The 20,324-nt window shown below is 48.4% G+C and overlaps 1 protein-coding gene across 3 annotated transcripts in view; it reads left to right on the plus strand.

The window, feature by feature from the left end:
* WWC3 (WWC family member 3) overlaps positions 1-20,324 on the plus strand; it is a 120,596-nt gene that overhangs the window by 20,082 nt on the left and 80,190 nt on the right. Inside the window, exon 1 of one of the 3 annotated variants that reach the window (XM_082865233.1) lies at positions 10,338-10,425. The exons of the other annotated variants lie outside the window; for them this stretch is intronic. The gene's annotated coding sequence lies outside the window, so the exon portion shown is untranslated. Of the gene's footprint in view, positions 1-10,337; positions 10,426-20,324 lie in introns of those variants that run through there. 3 annotated transcript variants of the gene reach the window in all.

Here is a 20,324-nt window from a genome sequence, read left to right on the forward strand (position 1 = left end):
GGAGGAACTAAGTTCTTCCTGGTTTTTCTGCCGTCCTGAGCTGCGAGGTTGGTGTGTGGCCTGCTCTCCAGACTTGTGGGTAGTTAAAGTCAACTTGGATTGCACGGGAGCTCCTCACTGATTGTGGACCAGAAAACGCAAGCAGGCCTTTGCGTCTTTCCTCTCTTTCCCATGATCTTTTTATGTTTCACTGGTGTTTGGTTGCTTTACCTCTCCACCTGGAGTCAAAAGAGGTGCCTTGACCTATTCCAAATTACTAAAATAAACAAAAATTGGGAAGTTTTCCGAGAAGCAAACCAATGACATAACGGTACCGCAGGCATACGAGTTACTGGAATTGGTTTTGTGAAACAGTTGGCTGGTACTGTTTGCAAAGCTGGGTTTTTTTCTCACCAAAAAGGTAGCCCTACGTAAAGTTAATTGTTCCCGTATTAAGTTCTTTTTTCCCCCCCTTGAAAGTAAAGGTGAAACAGAAGTGTGACCTTTAGGCCATTGTTCTTTTGATAATCAGGCCTTAGACTTACTGGAAAGATGGATCAAAGTCAGAACTTTCCAGAAGCAGGGAAAGGAAGGTGTTGGCGAGTGTTAATTGTAGCGCAGTTTGTTTATAAGGGAGCAAATGAATACTATGTACGGTGGTCCCTCCATGGTAACTCCTCCACTCCGGTGGAATTGTGCAATGACACAAAACGTCACCATCTCCAGTCAGGATTACTGAAGCCAGATTTCTTTCTTTTTTAAAAATATTTATTTATTTATTTTGGCTGCATTGGATCTTAGCTGCGGGATCTTTTAGTTGTGGCCTGCAGACTCCTTAGTTGTGGCATGTGGGATCTAGTTCCCTGACCAGGGATCAAACCCGGGCCCCCTGCACTGGGAGCATGGAGTCTTAGCCACTGGACCACCAGGGAGGTCCCTGAAGCCAGATTTCTGAAACACCTCCAGGAACCGTCACAGTGAACAGCATTGGAACATCAGAGGCTTGAAGCCACAGGCACCATGTCTGTTCCGAGGGGGGTCTTGCACCTCACACGCTCCCGCAAACATTGCAGCCTGAACGTGGGCCGTCAGCAGTCAGGCGGCCGGGTCCCTTCTGCCTGATGACATCTCTGACCACGGAGTGCCAGCCAGCTCAGAGTTACATCGTTCTTTCTTTTGTTGAGCTGGCCTGGGGGGGCAGCTTCAGTTTCACCTTTCCCTCTGGTCCTTGTCAGCTCTCGTTAGGGTCCGTTAACATTTGCCCTTATTTGGGTGTCCATAATGAGCACACCACAGTCCAGTGATGTTGAGGTCACCTCTCCAGTTTGTTTTGTGTTCATCTCTGCGGACTACACTCTGGGTCCGTCCATCATTTTGGGGGCGTGATTTTGAATCCACACACTGTCCTGGTTCCGTTGTTCTTGAGTGCCTCGTTGCCATGATTTTGTCATTTTTTTCGTTTTTCTGAATGTTACACATCTATTTATGCTGTTTTAAAAGGCGTAGTTTTGGAACTTCCCTGGTGGCGCAGTGGTTAAGAATCCACCTGCCAATGCAGGGGACAAAGGTTTGAGCCCCGGTCCGGGAAGACCCCACATGCCACAGAGCAACTAAGTCCGTGCGCCACAACTACTGAAGCCCGCGCGCCTAGAACCCGTGTTCCACAACAAGAAAAGCCACCTCAATGAGAAGCCCGCGCACCGCAACGGAGAGTAGCCCCCGCTCGCTGCAACTAGAGAAAGGCCGCGTGCAGCGATGAAGACCCAACGCAGCCAAAAATAAATTAAAAAAAAAATTTCTAAAATGCATAGTTTTTTTCAGAGAGGGGGAGGGCAGCATGTCATACTCTTTACCCATGATGAATATAGCATCAGGTAAAACCCTGAGGTCTTAGCCACAGAAATGCTCTCGGTTTTATACTAATTTAAGGTGGTATATATATGTATATCTCCCCCCCCAAGGAGATTCTGATCAGCAGGGCCCAGGAAGCCCCCTGATATCCATTTTCTTCCCATTTTTAAAGATTGAGGTGAAATTCACATAACATGAAATTAACCACTAACCATTTAAAATGGTTAATTCAGTGGCATTTAGTACATTCACAGTGTTGTGCAACCACTGCCTCTGTCTAGTTCCAAGATATTTCCATCAGCGAAAAGAAAACCTTATACCCATTAAGCAGTCACTCCCCATTCCTCCCTCTTTCCAGCCCCAGGCAACCACTGATCTGCTTTCTGTCTCTCTGGTTTGCTGATTCTGGACATTTCTCGTAAATAGAATCATAGAATGTATGGTCTTTTGTGTATAGCATAATGTTTTAAGGCTCACCCATGTGGTGGCACGTATCAGGACTTCATTCCTTTTCAGGGCTGAATCCCATTTCATTGTACGGATAGAGCACATTGTGTTTATCCCTTCCTTTGTTGATGGGCATTTGGGTTGTTTCCAACTTTTGGCTCTTGTGAGTAGGGCTGCTGTGACACGCATGTACAAGTGTCTGTTTGAGTATCTGCTTTCAGTATTCTTGGGTATATACCTAGGAGTGGAATTGTTGGGTTATATGGTAATTTGATGTTTCACTTTTTGAGGAACCATCAAACTGTTTTTTTCCACAGCAGCTGTACCATTTTACATCCTCACTAGCAATGCATGAGGGTTAGTTTCTCCACATCCTTACCAACACTTGTTATTTTCTGTTGTTGTTTGTCTGTTTGCTTTTTTGAAAAAACGACCATCCTCGTGGGTGTGAAGTGGTATCATTGTGGTTTTGGTGTGCATTTCCCTAATGGCTGATGATGTTAAGCCCCTTTCCATGTGCTTTTTGGCTGTCTGTATATCTTGGAGAGATATCTGTTCAATTCCTTTGCCCATTTTTTCATTGGGTTGTTTGCCTTTTTGTTGTTGAATTTTAGGAGTTATTTATATATAACGAATACTGGACCCTTGCCAGGTATATGATTTGCAACTGGTGTCCGTTTTTGAGAAGTTCTCCTGGTGAGTTCAATTAGCAACCAAGCTCAGGAACCACTGATCTGGACCAGTGATTCTTGGGGCTTCCTGCAAAACACCTGGGAAGCTTTCTGAAAACAAACAAACGCAGCCCCTTGGCCCCTAACCATGGGGTTCTGGTAAGCCCCCTTTCCCCCACAAACAAACAACTACCTGGTGAAGCAGTAGTTTAGCTAAGGTGACTGACGACCTGACTGAATGGTTAGGTGTCATCAAAACAGAGAATCCAGCAGCTCCATAAAGGATCAGCCGGCATCAGCTCCCTGCTCCCCTTTCTCCAGAATGTTCTGTGCAGAGCATCACGCTCACTCACATTACAGGATGGCCTGGCCTCCCTGGAGTACCACCAAGACTTGCCATGTCGTCAGGCCTCTCAGGAGGTGACATGTCATCTGCCTGTTTCTCCTGTGCCCATGGTAAGGGCACCTCAGCATTCGTGTGTAAGATGCTGAGCTGTGCGCTTACTGTTTCGTTTTGGTTTCTTCTGATGGAGAGAGCACGATTGGTGCTTGCGTGCGGTGTTTCCGCTTTAATCACGGTAATGTGGAATGTTGCGGTTTTCCACTCTGAAGAAAGTATCGTCAGTCTGTTGTCCCCCTACCTCATGACCCTAATTCCAAAGGAGGCTGAGGGCTTGGCTCAAAACTGAGAAGGTGGGATGGTCGTGGGATGGTTGGTGGAGCTTTCTAGTCGAAGTTCTCATCTGATAGGAGGCTGGGCATGGGGGCAGGGCAGGGCGTGCTCCCTAGGGCTCTCTGTGTCATAGGAGTCTCTTCTTCCGCTGACCTGGCATTGTTTCCCACAGCATCCTGCATCACCCTGGTGGGTCCCTTCTCGCCCCTGGCTTCCCAGGGGCCGAGGCCCTGCCATGTTCTTCCTTCCTGCACCTTCTGCTGCATTCCGCCCCCTGGCCTCCCCCGACCATGTCTCCAGCTGGTCGAAAGTGACTTACTTCCATACACACTTTGGCAACAGCTTAGGGACTCCTAAGAACGGGTTTTGATGGGCAGAAAAGCAGAAGAAAAAGGTCACCTCAGAGGGATTCAGTTCCATAGAAGTGCGCATGTTTTATTAAATTCCAAGTTAGGGCACGTGGTATATTTTGCTGGGCAGTGTTTATAGGATCATTTTACTTAAGTGCCGCATCACATTCACCCTTAGAAAGAAGGCAAAGGAAAGTCTGTTTCGAATAATCTCCTGGTCAGCTGTATGTCTCATGCTTAGCACGTGCTCTGTGTACCAGTTTTAAAAATTGATGACTGTTTTAGAACCACCGTCTCCCTCTGAAAGAGGAGAAACTGACCGTGGGATGAGCGTGGCATTTTACTCTTTACCACATGCAGAAGCATATCGTCGTGAAATGTTTTTAGTGCATGTATTTGGCTGGCAGTTTTCCGTTCTCTCCTCTTTCCCAGACTGTACACTGTCTGGGGCCTGCCCTCATCCCTCGTGTTTCCCAGAGCTTTTCTTGCACTTGCTGAGTGGCAATGCCATCACCCACCCCTGGGCTGAATAAATAATTATTTGATTAGAGTTCTAAAGGTATTTTAAATATTCTAGGTGGAATTCTCAGTTTGAAAAGCAGATGCTGCTTAAAGTAACTGATCCTGTGCTTCCCGTATATAGTTCCTGACTCCTCTCACCTCCCATCTTCCCTCTCTGTGGAGGTGCCCCCGCCCCCCAGGAGCCGGATGACTATTTACCTGTGAGAGCTTCACTTATACGAGTTGGCTCAAGCCAGACTTCAAGTTATAATTACCTAAAGAGCATTTAAATCTACTACTGCTCGTGCTCCCCCACAAATCAATGAGGTCCAGCTCCGGGGTGAACCCACAACGTCCCTGCTGATTCTCCTTGCAGCCAGTGTGGAAACCCACTGTCGTATGCACCCCATCTTGTTCACGGTAATGAATGAATATTTGTTGATGATTTCAATCTCATCATAAAACTCGGGCACATGAGCCTTGACGTGAGAAACCAGAAACACTGAGGTTTGTAAAGGGGAACGAAAGGTCGAATAGCTAGCTATAAATGCCGTTGTGTTATTGCTTTGGAGCAGTGACGGGGCCTCAGGGTTTGATGTTCTGCTGAACCTAAAAATCACATATGTTTATGTTGCATCGCTTCCTACTCTGAGCTTCCATCGCCTCTGTGTGCCCCTCCCATTGAGGGAGTTTGTCAGGTAGTGGCTGTTTGTTATTTATTTGCTCTCTGGCTGAGCTGAATTCCTGGAGGTTAACTCCTGGCACTTGGCATCTCAAATTGCTTTCCTGTAGTGAGTATTGAAACAAATGAATAGCCCTTTACAAATTTCTTAGAGCTTCTCCTAGGGTGGGGTCCCCAAGCTCTCTTATCCTTAGCCAAGATTACCTGCCTGCAACCACGAGCATCGTTTATACCAAGCCTCGTGCCTAGCTCTGCGTGGCAGGAGCTCCCTGTGCGTTCCGTCTGTTGGCTGGGCCATGCTCCAGGAAGGGTTTGCCCACCTCTGCACCTCACCTTGGCGTGGTGACTACAGCCTCAAACACCCACCGGCGCTGGGCCCCCAACCGAACTGCCAGATGTCAGAGGTCACAGGGAGTGGTGGGGACTGGGGCATGCTAGTGAGTGGCCCTTCCTAAGGGGATGGCCCTCATCAGCTTTAGCCGTTTTTGTCTTTGGGGACTCTTATCCCCATGTGCCAGCTCTTCCTATTTCTAAGGGAGTTGGAAATTCAGGTATTTGAAATGAAATCTGCTGAGGTTAAATGTTGGAAATCCACTGGGGTTTTGGTAGAATATCTGAGGGCCGACACTGCAAACCGGATAGAACACAGCTGCAGGCTGAGTTGGCCCTGGGACGGCCTTGGAGTCACGTGCTTCCAGCTCTCACTGTCTGGTTTGCCCTTCTTCTAGACAGAGAGAAGCAGGAATCCGGGGAGAATTCAGTGATGGCCGCACTTGTCCGATGGGATCATGGGGAGAGGAGAGGAGAGGAGGCCGCTTTGGGTTCTGGGTAAATGCTCTCTCATACAAAATGGCTTATTTTATTTGTATAGACATCCCACAGTCCCCTCCAGCTCTCTACCTACAGTTACTGTTGTGTTTGAGTGTTTTCTGTATCTAGTCTTTTTTCTTTTTGTAAGTAAAGAAACCAAAATGCGGTGATATATCAAGTAATTTTATAGCCACCCTTTCTCCCTGACCAGTAACCAAAGCCCTTCCAAGTTATTCCAGTGTCTTATTAAACACACTTTAAACATTATCCCAGGTAGACCTCACAAGGAGGAGAGTTCTGTTTTGCTGTTTGCTCCCTTGCCCGCAGTGCCTGAGCAGAGCCTGGCGTGTGGTAGGTCCTCAGGGACTAACTATTACATGATTGTTGGTGGGCAGTAATTTATTGGGTCCCATCCTTATTGTTGGCCATTTGGCTTGTTTCCTTTTTCCTGTTATTGTACCTAGTACTGTGATGCCCCTCTTTATACATTAAGCTCTTCACCTGTTTTAGATCATTTTTCATAGGTGTTGCTGTTGGCGTTTGGGCTTGGGTGATTCTTCATGAGGGGCTGTCCTGTGCACTGTAGGATGTTTAGCAGCATCCCTGGCCTCCACTTACCAGACTCAGTAGCACCTCCCCTCCACCCTTGTGACAACCAAAAATGGCTCCAGACACTGCTAGGTGTCCCCGGGAGGCACAGTGGCCCTTGGTTGAGAACCACTGTACTAGTGGGATTAGTGAACCAAAGTGTCAATGTATTTTAAGATTTTAAACCTTAAAATACATGCTGCTCGGAGAAAATACTTCAGTGAGCTGCTGTCCGCTGCCTCTCTCTACCCCATTTCACCCAGCCTCCTTCCCCTGGGAGATCAGCATCCTCCCACTTCCCTGTGACTCTGGAGCAGTGCCGTCCAGTAGAACATTCCGTGATGATGGACATGGTCCATGTCTGCCCTGTCCAGTATGGCAGCCACTAGCCACATACATTTCTTGAGTACTTGAAATGTGGCTAGTGCAGCTGAAGAATGAACTTTTAATTTAATTTTAATTAATTTAACTTTAAATAGCCACATGTGACTAGTGGCTTCCTCAGTGGACAGTGCAGGAAAGCCCCTCTGTGTGGCACCCCCAAATCACCCACCCTTTCTCAAAGTGGCCCTGATGAGAATCAGATCAATAGCAAGTTTTGAAGTGACTTCTCCTTGGTTGGAGTTTGGTTACTGTTGAGTTCAGCTCCTTCTTTTGTTACCTTCCAGCATCCCTGTTAGTGAGGAAAGCAATCTAAGGAAATAAAGCCTAATTGAGATATGAAGGAACTGGGCTGCCCTCTGGCCCTCTAAGCCTGCCTGGAATGTGTTTGCCTATAAATCCTAAGGGGCCTGATTTGGGAATTCTGACTTGCAGGAGAGACCCGATAGGAGGATGGAATTTTCCCTTAACTCAATCCGTTTGCTTCCTACTTTTCTAGAAGTTTCTTCCCCACTGGCCTATATAGATGAATTCTTCACCTCTTTATCCCTCCCTTTCGCCCTCCATCCTTCTGTCCATCCTTCATCCATCCCTCTGTCCACCTGTCCATCCCTCCATTCTTTTGTTCATCCTTCATCTATCCCTCTGTATATCTTCCCTCCTCCCTCCCTCCTCCCTTCCTCCTCCCTCCCTCCCTCCCCTCTCCCTCCCTCCCTCCCCTCTCCCTCCCTCCCCTCTCCCTCCCTCCCTCTGTCCCTTCCTCCCTCCGTCCCTCCCTTCCTCCCTCCGTCCCTCCCTCCCTTCCTTCCTTCTGTCCTTCCTTTCTTCCTTCCATTGACCCATCTACTGATCCAACTGTTTATCCGTCTATCCATCCCTTCATCAATCCCTTTGTCCATCCTTCAGTCCATGCATCCCTTCCTCCATCCATCCTTCTCTCTGTCATTCTTCCCTCCATCCTTCCAGCTGTCCCTGTCACTCCATCCCTCCTTCCATCCATCTGATCTCAGTGCACTCCTGCTGTAGGGTCAGGGTCTGTGCCAGGTACCGGGGAGGCAAGACCTCTAGGATCCTTGACTTCGTGATGTGCACAGACTAGTTGGGGCGTCTGAAGGCACTTGCCCTTCGATGAAGATTCAGAGCAGAGTCTTGGGAGCAGGATTGCCTGGGCTCGCGGTGAGGTAGCCTCTGCAGGGAAAGGGGGCTGTGGACGCTTAGAGTGAGAAGATGAGTCAAGGTCACTTCAGGGTTGAGAGCACTGGGCTGGTTTGGGGGAGGATAACAAAGACAGAAGGCCTGCGTCATTGCGGTCTCATTCTCTGTGATTGGGTTGCTGGGCCATGGTGTCCCAAAGCCGGACAGGCAGAGCCCTTTAGTCATCCTTGGTTTCTGGTCCTGGGAAGAACTCCTTCCTTCACTTGTGTCCCCTGTGCCATCATGAAGCAGACCCCAGGCACATGAGGGGAGCAGTGTTCCAGCGATCGAGGGGCCAGTCCCATTTACCGTAACGGTGCTCTTTGGTGACAGTTCTGAGCTCTGCCCAGGTGGGCTCAGGCGCTGAGCGCTGGTGGCTTGGTCTTGGGGATGTGCACCGACAAGTTTGACAGAACAGATGTATTTCAGAAAAATCGCAGGTTACTTGTTCTAGGTGTTGCTTTCCGTTTTGGACACAGCAGCCAGCGGTCCTGCCCAGCCCAACGACCCCTGCTCCCCCGGCCAGGGCTCCGGGGGGCGCGTGCAGCAGCTGTTGGTGTCCCTGTCAGCAGGGCTGAGGGGACGGTCCCACGGGCCTCCTGGTGGTGGGAGGAACCTCGGGAGAGGGCTGGAGCGTGGGTTCTGAGGGAATGAGCTGGAGCCCAGCCTGCGGCCGTTGTGGGGGCCTGCACGCGTTTCAGTGAGGGCACTTGAGAGGCTCGGTGTGGATGTTAATGGCCTTCTAGAGGATTTAGAGTGCAGAAAGTTCAGCCAGAGTGGCGGGGGCATGCGAGGAAGGAGCCCTGGCGTTGGCGTGCAGATGCTGACCTCTCCGGCTTGTGGCCACGCGGTGGGGAATTTTGAGTCGCTGTTGTCACGCAGTGTACTTACTCAGCTCCTCCAGGTGGGAACCTGGCCTCTTTTCAGTTCTGAAGGAGAGTTTGGGGCTCACTCTTAAGCCACTTCAGGGGGCTGCCCAAGTATTGTTACCCACAGTCCTGCTCTGAGGATGTTTTAAACAATTTTTATGACTTGATATTGAGCAAAGTGACGGAGTCCCTGCGCCAGTGCCTGCAGTTTGGGGGGCAGCTTCCTACGTTACGGGACATCCTCACTCGAGCCAGTAACACCCAGCCTGCCTCGCTCGTGCCTGTGGTCCCCGCCCGAGCTGGCCCGGCAGGGAGGCTGCCGCAGAGGCAGCGATGACCCGTCCTGCCTCCTTGGAGAGTCTCAGGGGAGCCCTGCGTTGTAGAACCTTTACAGTGAGAATGAGTTTCCCGTCGGGCGGACCCACGTTAGTGCAGAGGTGCCTCCCAAGACCTTAAGCTCACCGCCTTCCTGATGTCACATAGAAGGGAACGCAGCAGGGTCCCAGAAATAGCAGAAGTGGTTACTCCTGTTACCCTTCCCAGAGTGTTCAGCTCAGGTGTCCCCTCGCCATCAGCACCGGCCTGCAGTGGCTTCACCGCGACTCAGCACCGGCCAGCAGTGGCTTCACCGCGACTCAAGGACCTGCCCCCGTCACTGAGGCCCAGCGCTCCTCGGGCCTCGACCTTTCCCGCCCAGCCTCTGCTCCCCCTTCCTGCTGTCCACTTTCTCTGTAGCCCGAGGGACCTTCCTCCCAAACAGATCTGATGCCCGCGCGCCCGCCTCCATTCCTCAGGCCTCCCTGCCGGTTGCAAACTGCAGCCTTGCTCTTTGTCAGGCCGGCCGTGCCTTCAGGGGGTGGGGCGGGGGGGAGAGGCTTCCTTTCGCCTCACCTGTTCTCACCCCCCCTGCGTGAGGCCTGGGCAGGTCCCCCGTCCTCCCTGGGCAGGTCAGAAGCGGCCTTGGTGCTCCTCTCTCTTGGGCCTTGAACCCACCGCCAGTGAAACCCGCCCTTCCTCCAGGAGCTGTGTGTGCTCTCTCTCTGGTGCCTCTTCCCCTGGGCAGGGAGCTTTGGGAACAGGGTTCCCGAAACTGGACTTCCCGGACAGGCAGCATTTCGTGTATATATGAGGGCAGCATTTTGGGTATATGTGTAAACATGTTTTTCTAGGGAGGAGATCGATGGCTTATCTCAGATTACCAGAGAGATCCAAGACCTAAAAGAACCACGAGCACTTGCCATTCCCTGCATCCTTTCCTGGCACGTTTCTTCATCAGAGCTTGATGGGTGTCTGAATGTCTTAGATGTTCAGGCATTTTCCCCTCTGCTTTTGTTCATGGATTCAGATGGCGATATATGCAAAGAGGCGTCTGTAAAGAATGGAATTCTCATGCCCAAAAGAAAACAGATTAAGTGACTGCTAAAAAGTGGTGTGTATGTCTGGGTTTTTTTTGGTGGGGGGAGGTAATTAATACAAAAAAGGGCGGGTGATAAAATCCTTTAGCTCTTACTCTTAGAAGCCTGGCACAGGACTTCTGCAACTGGGAGCAGTACGCAGGGGCGAGCTCGATCTCGGCAGTATTTGCGAAGCTGAAATTGAGATCACAGAGCCGAGTTCTGTGCCGTCTCTGCCGCTGTATGCCTGTGTGCCGCTTGGCTGAAAGGATGGCCAGACCGTTCCGGGTCGCCTCCCCCTGTGATGCCATTTCTAAAGAATGTTATTGTTGGGCCTCTTTGCTCTCCTTGGCCAGTGGTGTTTTCCTCTCGTATTTCAGTTGAACTTTCTTCTTCCGTCAATTGTTACTATTTCTTTTTTTTTTTTCCCCGAATCCTTCCTTAAAACCTCCTCTTTTAATTTTTAAATATCCCTTCCTGTCTGTGATATTCAGTAGTAAATTAAGAACCAAATTTTTATAACACTGTATTTTATTCTTAAAGGAGTATTTTAAGTCTCTCTTCTATTGTTTTGGCCATACTAAAAATAAGAAGATGGCCATTAACTTCCCAAACTGTACTCTCCTCTGAGTAATCATCATTAGCAATTTGTCAGGAGAGTAAGGAGGATAAAAATTATTTAAAAGCGGAATGTGGTGTGTATATGAGTATCCTTATAACAGTAATACAGCATCTTTATTTCCGCTCTTTTCCTCAGAGATGGTGGTTCCTGCCTCACTGGCAGGAACCCTTTCATTTTTGCCTGGAATCCCTCCTCCGAGCTCGATGGGAGTGCAGAGAGCCACTGGTGACCCGAGCAGGCTTCTCCCTCCTGGTCTTGCCACTTCTTAGGTGCCTGTCCCTGAGCTCAGTTTCCTCCTTAGGTAAAGTGGGGGTGGTTATGAGGGACCCACCTTTTTAAAATTGTCGTGCTGATTAAAGAAGTTTCTCCCGTCCCTCTGAGCACAATGCGGGCTTTGCCTGGGGGGTCTGGCGGCTGTGACTGCACACTTTCAGCAGGGTCTGCAAAACCTACAGGTGGTAGGCGGCAGCCCTGTGCATTAAACACGGTGGTTCCTGTGTGACTGGATGTAGCCACCTACAGGTATATCCTGCCTGGAGCGTTGCCTTGCCAATTACTGCTCCGGAAAGTAGGAGACCATTCTGTATCACATGTGCAATGGAAAGAAAAGTGTCATGACATAGTATGTACGTTCTACCCTTGTGAGGTATGATGTGCTCCAGTATTTTCTTTTTAAACCAAAACACTGATTGGGACCTACTCCATCAATTTCACTGCTCACTAATGGGCTGTGGCTGTAGCATGGGAGCGTGACGTAGAGTAACGTGACAGATGAATACAGAGGATTGGGAATGATGGTTTAGAGAATGTTTCAATATGTGTCCAGCTATTTGGAAGACGTCCAGGACATTGATCAGCCATGACTTAGAATTTGTGGATCAACATCGCCAGATGTGTGTAGCAGTTTGACGTGAGTGAGATGACAGTCACCTACGTCCTTGGATTTTTTTTTCTTCTCCCCAGTGTTTCATATAACTTGGAGTCCTGACATTGTTTCTTCCTACTGTAAATGAAGTACTTATTAGGAATCGCAATGTGTGTGTGTATTTTTTTAACACAGCTTTTAGTAAGGTGTAATTTACGTCCCACAAAACTCACCATTTTAGTGTAGTTAAATGAGTTTTAGTAACTGTATGCAGCTGGACCACCATCACCAGGATGTTCGGTTTTAGAACATTTCCATCTGCCGTCCCCCACTTTCCCACTCTGGTCCCTGATAGCCCCTGATCTGCTGGTCTGCTTTCTGCCTGTGTATTTTGGAATGCCTGCTTTTCTGGTTCCTCTTTGTAAAAGGCGGGTTCCGGAAGTCACACTGTCCTGGGAGTTGTTGTTTCTCCACCCACCCGTGCTGAGAACCGCATTGGCTGGGGTTCTCCCTGGTGGCTAGTCGGCCTGGTCGGGAGCCCAGGGAGGAGGAGCCATTGGGGTCCATCGGGAGGGGGCTAGGTTCTGAGGGCTGCTCTGTGCATGCTTGGGTGGGCGCGGGGACTTGGAGGGCGGGCAGCTGCGGAGTATTGGAAGGCCCAGAGCCGACTCTGGGTCTCCTTGCGAGGGCCCTCCAGCCTGCACTGGCTCTCCTTCCTTAGCGCTGTGCATCCAGGATGCCATTCGTAATGCGACAAGCCTGCCTTTCCTATGGCGCTGGTAAACAGATCTCGAGCACCTGTTCCTCCGGTCCCCGAAGAGGAAGCGATGCATCCGTCACACAGCAGCCCACTTTCTTGGATCCAGTCTCTCAAGCCTCAGATCTGCACACCTGCTCATGAGCGTATTCTGTCGAGGCAGAGACGTGTGAGAACAGCTCTAGAACTGCCGTGGACATGTATTTGGTGGCAGGCTCCATTCGCCCTTAATCGGGTCTTGTCTGTGACTCACCCTGTGTGTGCAGCTGAGCACCTACTGGGGTGCGCCCTGGAGCTCTGTGGGGGCAGGTCAGAGCGGGAGGAGATGCCATTCTTGCCCAGAAGGAACAAATGCTACGGGAGATGGGATGTGAACAAATAACCACCTTCTACTTAGAGTTTTAATAACTGTCCCAGGAGGAGAGAGAAAGTGCTGAGGCTGGCCCAAGAAAGGACAGCTTACTTCCTGCTGGGGTGGGCTGGGTCTGGACAGGAGGAATCTGGGCCAAATCTTGGAAGACGCATCAGGATTTGAACAGGAAGGGGGCGGGAGGGAAGCATGGGAAAGGGAGAGAACGCTCCAAGTTTGGGAATAGCTGTTCCCGCGGGGCTTGCTGGGAAGGCGGATGGGCAGCCAGGGGCGGAGGGAAGGGAAACAGTTCCCTGCAGGATGTTTTGTGGTCTTAGAAACCTGACTCCTTCCAGATCCCCACCAGGGACTTGTAGAAGACGGTGTCTCAGGCTGGATGTTTCTTAAGTGGTCTCAGTCTCAGCCCGAGGACTTTGCCGTGGTCCTTCGTAGAATCAGACTGTCAGAGAACGAGTTGAGGTCCCGGAGCTGTGCTGTCCAGCGCGGTAGCCACAGCCAGATGGGCAACTGGGCGCTTGAGATATGCGAGCCCAGCAGGAAGTGAGCTCACAGCGTAAGACACACACCGGCTTTCAGAGACTTCATACCAAAAAAGGATGTCAAATATCTCATTTATAATTTTTATAATCATTACATGTCAAGTTGATAGTATTTTGGATGTACTGTGTTAAATAGAAAATATTATTAAAATAATCTCACCTGTTTATTTTTACCCTTTTAAATGTGGCTACTAGAAAAAATTTTTTAATTAATTAATTAATTTTTGGCTGCGTTGGGTCTTCGTTTTTTAGTTGCCACGAGCGGGGGCTACTCTTCATTGCGGTGCGCGGGCTTCTCTCATTCCGGTGGCTTCTCTTGTTGCAGAGCACGGGCTCTAGGGTGTAGGCTTCAGTAGTTGTGGCACGTGGGCTCAGTAGTTGTGGCTCGCAGGCTCTAGAGCGCAGGCTCAGTAGTTGTGGCACACGGGCTTAGTTGCTCTGCACCATGTGGGATCTTCCTGGACCAGGGCTCGAACCCGTGTCCCCTGCATTGGCAGGCGGATTCTCAACCACTGCGCCACCAGGGAAGCCCTAGAAATTTTTTAGTTAAGTATGTGGTCCTCATACTTAAATATTTCTATTGGACAGCACTGCCCTAGAGAATTCTTTTTACTAACTGGGCTGAAGTTTGTCTTTATTTTAGTCTAAGTTGTATCATTAGAGCCTATATTTGAGGTGAACAAAGTGTTTTCACTTATCTCAGGATTGTGCACTTGATGGGCTTGATGAGAAATTCTTTTTCTGTCATTTTCAAGGTGGAAGACCGTCCTGGGTGAGGTGCTCAGGCAGGTGACTGCGATCGGCTGCCCCTCTGGCTGTGGTTTCCTTTGGGTGGTAGACTTGCATCTTGGCCTGTGGGCAGCTTGCTCAGCCCTGCATCCTAGCATCTCAATCCCAAGCTTTTAAACTGTGTTCCACTCGTACAGTATTATTCTGCTACATCAGAATAATACTGACATTCCCCCAGTTTTTAGAGGAAAAAACAGCATGGAAGGAAAATGCATGTTTATGGAGTATGTAATAAGTCCCCCAAACCTTGATATTGGTTACAGCCTTTTAGCCCTACCACCCCATAGTAAAGATGAGAAAACTGAGGCACAGCCAGACAGTCATTTGCCCAGGCTCATCCTCACTAGTAAGTGCTTATAGTTGCCTCAGTTGGAAGTTTTTCCTCCCATGATGTTTTTACAAGTTGTTGCAGTGTCTGTCCATTGTCAGCGTGACTCAACAAAACATACACTGTACGACTTTACACTTATTCAGTCACCAGCTCGTGGTCTTTTTTAGGCGTTGTGACTTCGGTTCACCAGTGTCTGAACCCGTGTGAGAACTGGTAGGATCGCTGGTGAGGTGGAGCCCCCAGGAAGTTTGCTGGTCGTCTGAAATACCTACTAGATTGGTTTGCCTTTGGACACTTTATTCTTTGCTGGAGGAAAGAGCATCTTGCCAGAATCCCACCCCTGTCCACCCTGGACTCTCCCTTCCTGGTGGAAAGGCCCACACTCAGGAAACCATAGTGTAGATGAGAAGTGGACTTTGTCGGTAGAGAATCAGAACAGAGGATGTGGGAGGTCTTCAGGGACATTTCGTCACGCTCTGTGGCCTGCTGAACCACCTTTCTCCCTTACTAGGGTGTATCTGCCTAAGGAGAGCTGTTCGAGGGAGGAATGATCCCGTAGCACCTTGGCCTCCTAAGCCCTGTTTTTCTTACAATTTAGGCTTTGCAAGCTCAGTCAAATTCTAGTTTGCCCTCTTCCAGTTGTTCCTTGACTAGTAATTGGCTCCATTGTGGTTTTTATATGATATAAGTTTCTGAAATTGGCCTGATTAGTTTATCAAACAGGTTAATGAAGACCTGTTGTATGTGAGGGCTCTGGCTCTCTAAAAAGACGAATTAGAGAAACAGAATCCTTTTACTCAAGGAACTCACAGACCAATAGGGGAGGCAGCCATATCAAATAATGATTACAGAGTGATAAGTGCTGTCACTTATTACAAAGTGTTAAGTGCGCAGGCTTCTCGTTGCGGTGGCTTCTCTTGTTGTGGAGCATGGGCTCTAGGCGCACGGGCTTCAGTAGTTGTGGCTCGCGGGCTCTAGAGCGCAGGCTCAGTAGTTGTGGCGCACGGGCTTAGTTGCTCCACGGCATGTGGGATCTCCCCGGACCAGGGCTCGAACCCGTGTCCCCTGCATTGGCAGGCGGATTCTTAACCACTGCGTCACCAGGGAAGCACCCAGACTGATAATATGTAATTTAAAAAAAAAATTTCTAAGAAGACAGTCTTTTCACATGGAAACCACAAATGTAATTCAAGAACAATTCTAAGACTCAACACTGAAATCGGGTCACTCATGCTACAGTAATACACTGAAATGTCAATTGCAACGTTTAGACTGAGCTCTAGGTGTGGTTACTCTTTACCCTAAATTCTAGAATTGAGACTAGATGACAATTGCCAAATCAAGTATATGCATGTTCTATAAATAATAAATGTGATTATTTGAGTGACTTTTCAGGACTAATGTGGCAGGCTTGTGGTGTATTCATTGCTGTTTTAACTTTGCTGTTTTTGTGTAATTTCAGGGAGTTTAGGGACCCACTCCCTGCTAAGTGAGAACCCGGCTCTTGGGTGTCAGTGTGCCACCACTGGAGCTGGAGAAGCACTGGCACAGCAAACAGGGTGTAATTCACCACGTACATAACCACAAACAGCCGGGCCTGTCCTGGTGGGCTCTGAGACTCGCTGTGAGCCACGCGTGCCAGAAAACGTGAGGGACTCATCATAATTTCCTGAGGATTGGTTTGGAATGAAATTGAGATGAATAGTATCCTAAGCGTGAATGGGAAATACAGAGATTATCTTGTTCTAGGAGACTGGAAAGTGTAGTACAGGCACCATAGGATTACCCTGGCCTCCTTTTGGTAAAGAAAATGTGTTCAGAACCAGCGTTTACACATAGACACAGAGAACAGAGTACTGGTCACCAGAGGGGGAGGGGGTGGGGGGAAGGGCTAAATCAACGCATGTCAACTGTATGGTGACGGTTGGAAACTAAATTTTTGGTGGTGAGCACGCTGTAGTGTATGCAGAAGCCGAAATATGTTGTACACAGGAAACATTGTTATAAACCAGTGTTACCTCAATTAAAAAAAAAGTCTCACCATTAGAAAGATTGTGTATCATCCAAATAAATTCATTTGCCTTCATGGATTGAACAAAAAGAATCAGTGCTCATGCTTTGCTCTCTTCTCTCTGCTCTCACCTTCTGCTGCCCACGTTTACTTTTCTGCAATTCAGGGCAGTCAGTGCCAGATATTCCAGCCCCCTGAGCGTGGCCGGGAGGGAGGACATGGCTTTTGAGGCACTGGGCCACCGCTGCCGGCTCCACCCGCTGTCAGCCCTGCAGTCTAAATAAAGAATCTTGCAACGGGGAGGTGATCCTGGATGATCTGGGTGGGCCCAGTGTAATCTCAAGGGTCTTTCTGAGTGGAAGAGGGAGAACCAGAGAGATGGCATCCTGAGAAAGACTCTACCAGCCGTGGCTGGCTTTGAAGATGCAAGAAGCTGCCGTGGATGCCAGTAGTCTATTACAGACACTGGTTTTAGTTCACTGAAATCAATCGGACTTCTGATCTCCGGAGCTGTAAGATGACAAATGTGTTGTTTAACGCCACCAAGTTTGTGGCAATTTGTCACAAGCAGCTTGAGGAAACTAATAGTGTCTGAAGCAAGTCTTTTGGAGGTTGAGGGGGAAGCAGGAAGGGGAGTGGATGGAGCTGGTCTCCACGCTGTAACTGAAGAGGCTGCACCCAGCCAGCATGACCCCGTGAGGTTGGTCGGATCACTCCCATTTTTTTTAAAATGTTTATTTATTTATTTGGCTGCACCGGGTCTTAGTTGCGGCGTGCAGGATCTTTAGTTGTGGCCTGCATGTGGGATCTAGTTCCCTGACCAGGGATTGAACCTGGACCCCCTGCATTGGGAGCGCGGAGTCTTAGCCCCTGGACCACCAGGGAAGTCCCCACCCCCATTTTAAAGATTAGGAAACTGAGGCAGGCCCAGAGAGAGAAGGAATGACTCATGCAAGGTTTCATGGAAGTAAATGGCTCTCTGGGAACTGTTGCTGGCTGAGATGGCCCAGTGCCACTTCTTAAAGAGCCCCGCAGGATGCAGCAGGCAAAAGGGAACAAAAAGAAGCCCGTGTCTGTGTCCTCCAGCACTCTCTCCCTTCTTGTGGACCAATTCTGGTAAGAACGGCCAGCAAACCATATTCATGTCCTCTGTTGAGGCCAAGAAGAGCCGTTTGTGAAGCGGGGAATCTACGGTGGGAAGATCTGTGCGGGGCGGTTGAGGGCAGGGAGAGCTGGCAGCTCCAGGTTGATGTCGCTCAGATAGGAGGAGACCAGTGAGAACTGGCCGCTTGGGGGCCTTCATGTCCCACTGCAGAGCGGACTTTGCTGTGGGAGGACACTGGTGCCCGGCTTCTCAGCTCATTGCACACTTCCCCCACAGCCTGAAAATGCCGGGGAGCTTACGCTGCACTCCCTGCCTGCTTGTTCTTTGAAAGTGAAGCACGCTCGTGCCATCCAGATTTGTCCCGAGCCCTTGAACAAATGCATTCAAGATATCCCCAGAGGGTGATGAGAAAGGCCATCTCTCACTTCACTGGTAGGAGTGTATGCTGATGCTAGAGCACCTTGGCAGTAGACATCAGGTGTTTGCTGTGAGCTCATGTCCATGATTTACAAGAGCGAGCAGAAAATTGGAACATACCTAAATAGATGACTTGAGGTGTGCCTGGTAAAAAAGTTACGGTTTACTGCACATGACGGAAGGTTCTAAAATGATAGAAAGCGATGGTGACAGAGACTTAAAGGGCGTGAGGAAATACACAAATGAAAAAAATTAGTGTGTGAAATTGTATCTAGTATGATGTCAGCTGTGGAAAAATGTAGGAAAATAAGCTAAACCATGAATCCAGGGCTTCTGGATTTTAGGTGATTTTATGTCCTGTGCTTTATACTTTACTGTATGAATTTTTTACGTTGACTTCACAGTAAGGAGAAAAGACCTTCATATCCTTCAACCCCATAAATTTACTTCTGGGAATCTTTCAAAGAAAATAATTGTAAATACAGATTACGAGCTATATGCACAGAGATGTTCCTTTCGTCATAGTTTTTTAAACTGAGATGTAATTCACGTATACTATAAAAATCACCATTTAAAGCATGCTGTTTCCTAGTTTTTAGTATAATCACAAAGTTGTGCAACCATCATCCACTATCTAATTCCAGAACATTTTTATCACCCCCTAAAGGAAGGCTAACCCCTTAGCAATCACTCCCCATTCTCTCTTTATCTCCAACCCCTGACAACCACTGATCTACCCTCTGTCTCTATGAATTTGCCCGGTCTGGACATTTCTTGTAGATGGATGCATACAACATGTAGCCACTATGTCTGGCTTCTGTCACCCAGCACAGTGACTTCAAGGTCCAGCCATACTGTAGCATGTGCCAGTATTTCATTCTTTTTTTGTGGCTGAGTAATATTCCATTGTATGGATAGACCATGTTTTATTTGTCCGTTCATCAGTTGATGGCCCTTAGTTGTTTTCACCTTTTGGCTATGGTGAATAATGCTGCTGTGGACATATGTTTTCGTTTCTCTTAGGTATACACCTAGGTGTAGAATTACTGACCCACATGGAAACTGTGTTTAACTATATATTTGAGAAATTGCTGAACTGCTTTCCAAAGCAGCTCTCATGAATATTTACACTAGTGGAAATTAGGAAATAGTGTAGCTATCAATAGTAGGAAAGTGCTTAGGTAAAACCTATTAATCCCCTTAACGAACTGTTTGTAAAAATGCAAGTTATTTATTCTTAGACCGGGTGCTGGGGGTTCAAAGGCAGCTGAGACAGGGTAATTGTTCTCAAGGAGCTTAATCTATTCAGTTGTTCCAGGTGATGTTTACAAATAATTTATAACAAGCGGGGACAGAATACTTAGGCTATAGTGTTAGGCCATCTTGAGTAATTTTTGGAGAGACTCAAGGTATGAATTATTAAGTAAACATGTTACAAACTTAAGTGGAAAAGGCAGGGGAGAAAATTGTGTATACTGTATGATCATGACCATGTCAGAAAAAGACGAATAAAGAGAACATATAGAAAAAAGATGGAGGAAGACACATCAAAATAGGAATAATGGTTGTTTTTGAGTGGTGGTGTGCATGGACATTTCTCTCCTATTTAGGTGTATTTCCTAAACTTTGTGTAATAGAAACAAAAATACCCTGGTGTCTGTGTGTGGTGATCGTAGGAAGGAGTTGGTGGGAAAAATCTAGCATCAAGTTTTTGGGGAGATGAGAACTCAAGAGCCTGGACTGGCATACCTGTGGGTGACAGGACAATAAATTTAGGTATCCTCGATGGCTCTGATTGAAAATCATGCCCAAATTTGTCTACATACAATGAAGTTACAGCTGTCTGGAAGTCTGGAGCGTGTGTCATCCTGATAAATAGGTGGATGAAGCAGAAGCGCAGCAGAGATGTTTCACGGTGTGATGGATGAAGCCAGGGAGTGGGTGTTTCTCCCTGCTGTCAGCTGCTTCCTTTGCTGTCTTCTTCCTGCCCAAGGGCCCCCTGTCCTTGCCTTCTAGTTTACCACTTCTGTCTTTTGGGAGCTGGAAAACTTCTTCATTGAGCCTGTTCGAACTGCTGTCAAGTGAGTAAAAGGTCTGCAAGTGTGAGCCCTGTGGACAGAGGAGATGA

The sequence above is a fragment of the Leucopleurus acutus genome (assembly GCF_964270905.1).
Source record: "Leucopleurus acutus genome assembly, chromosome: X".
NCBI lineage: Eukaryota > Metazoa > Chordata > Mammalia > Artiodactyla > Delphinidae > Leucopleurus > Leucopleurus acutus.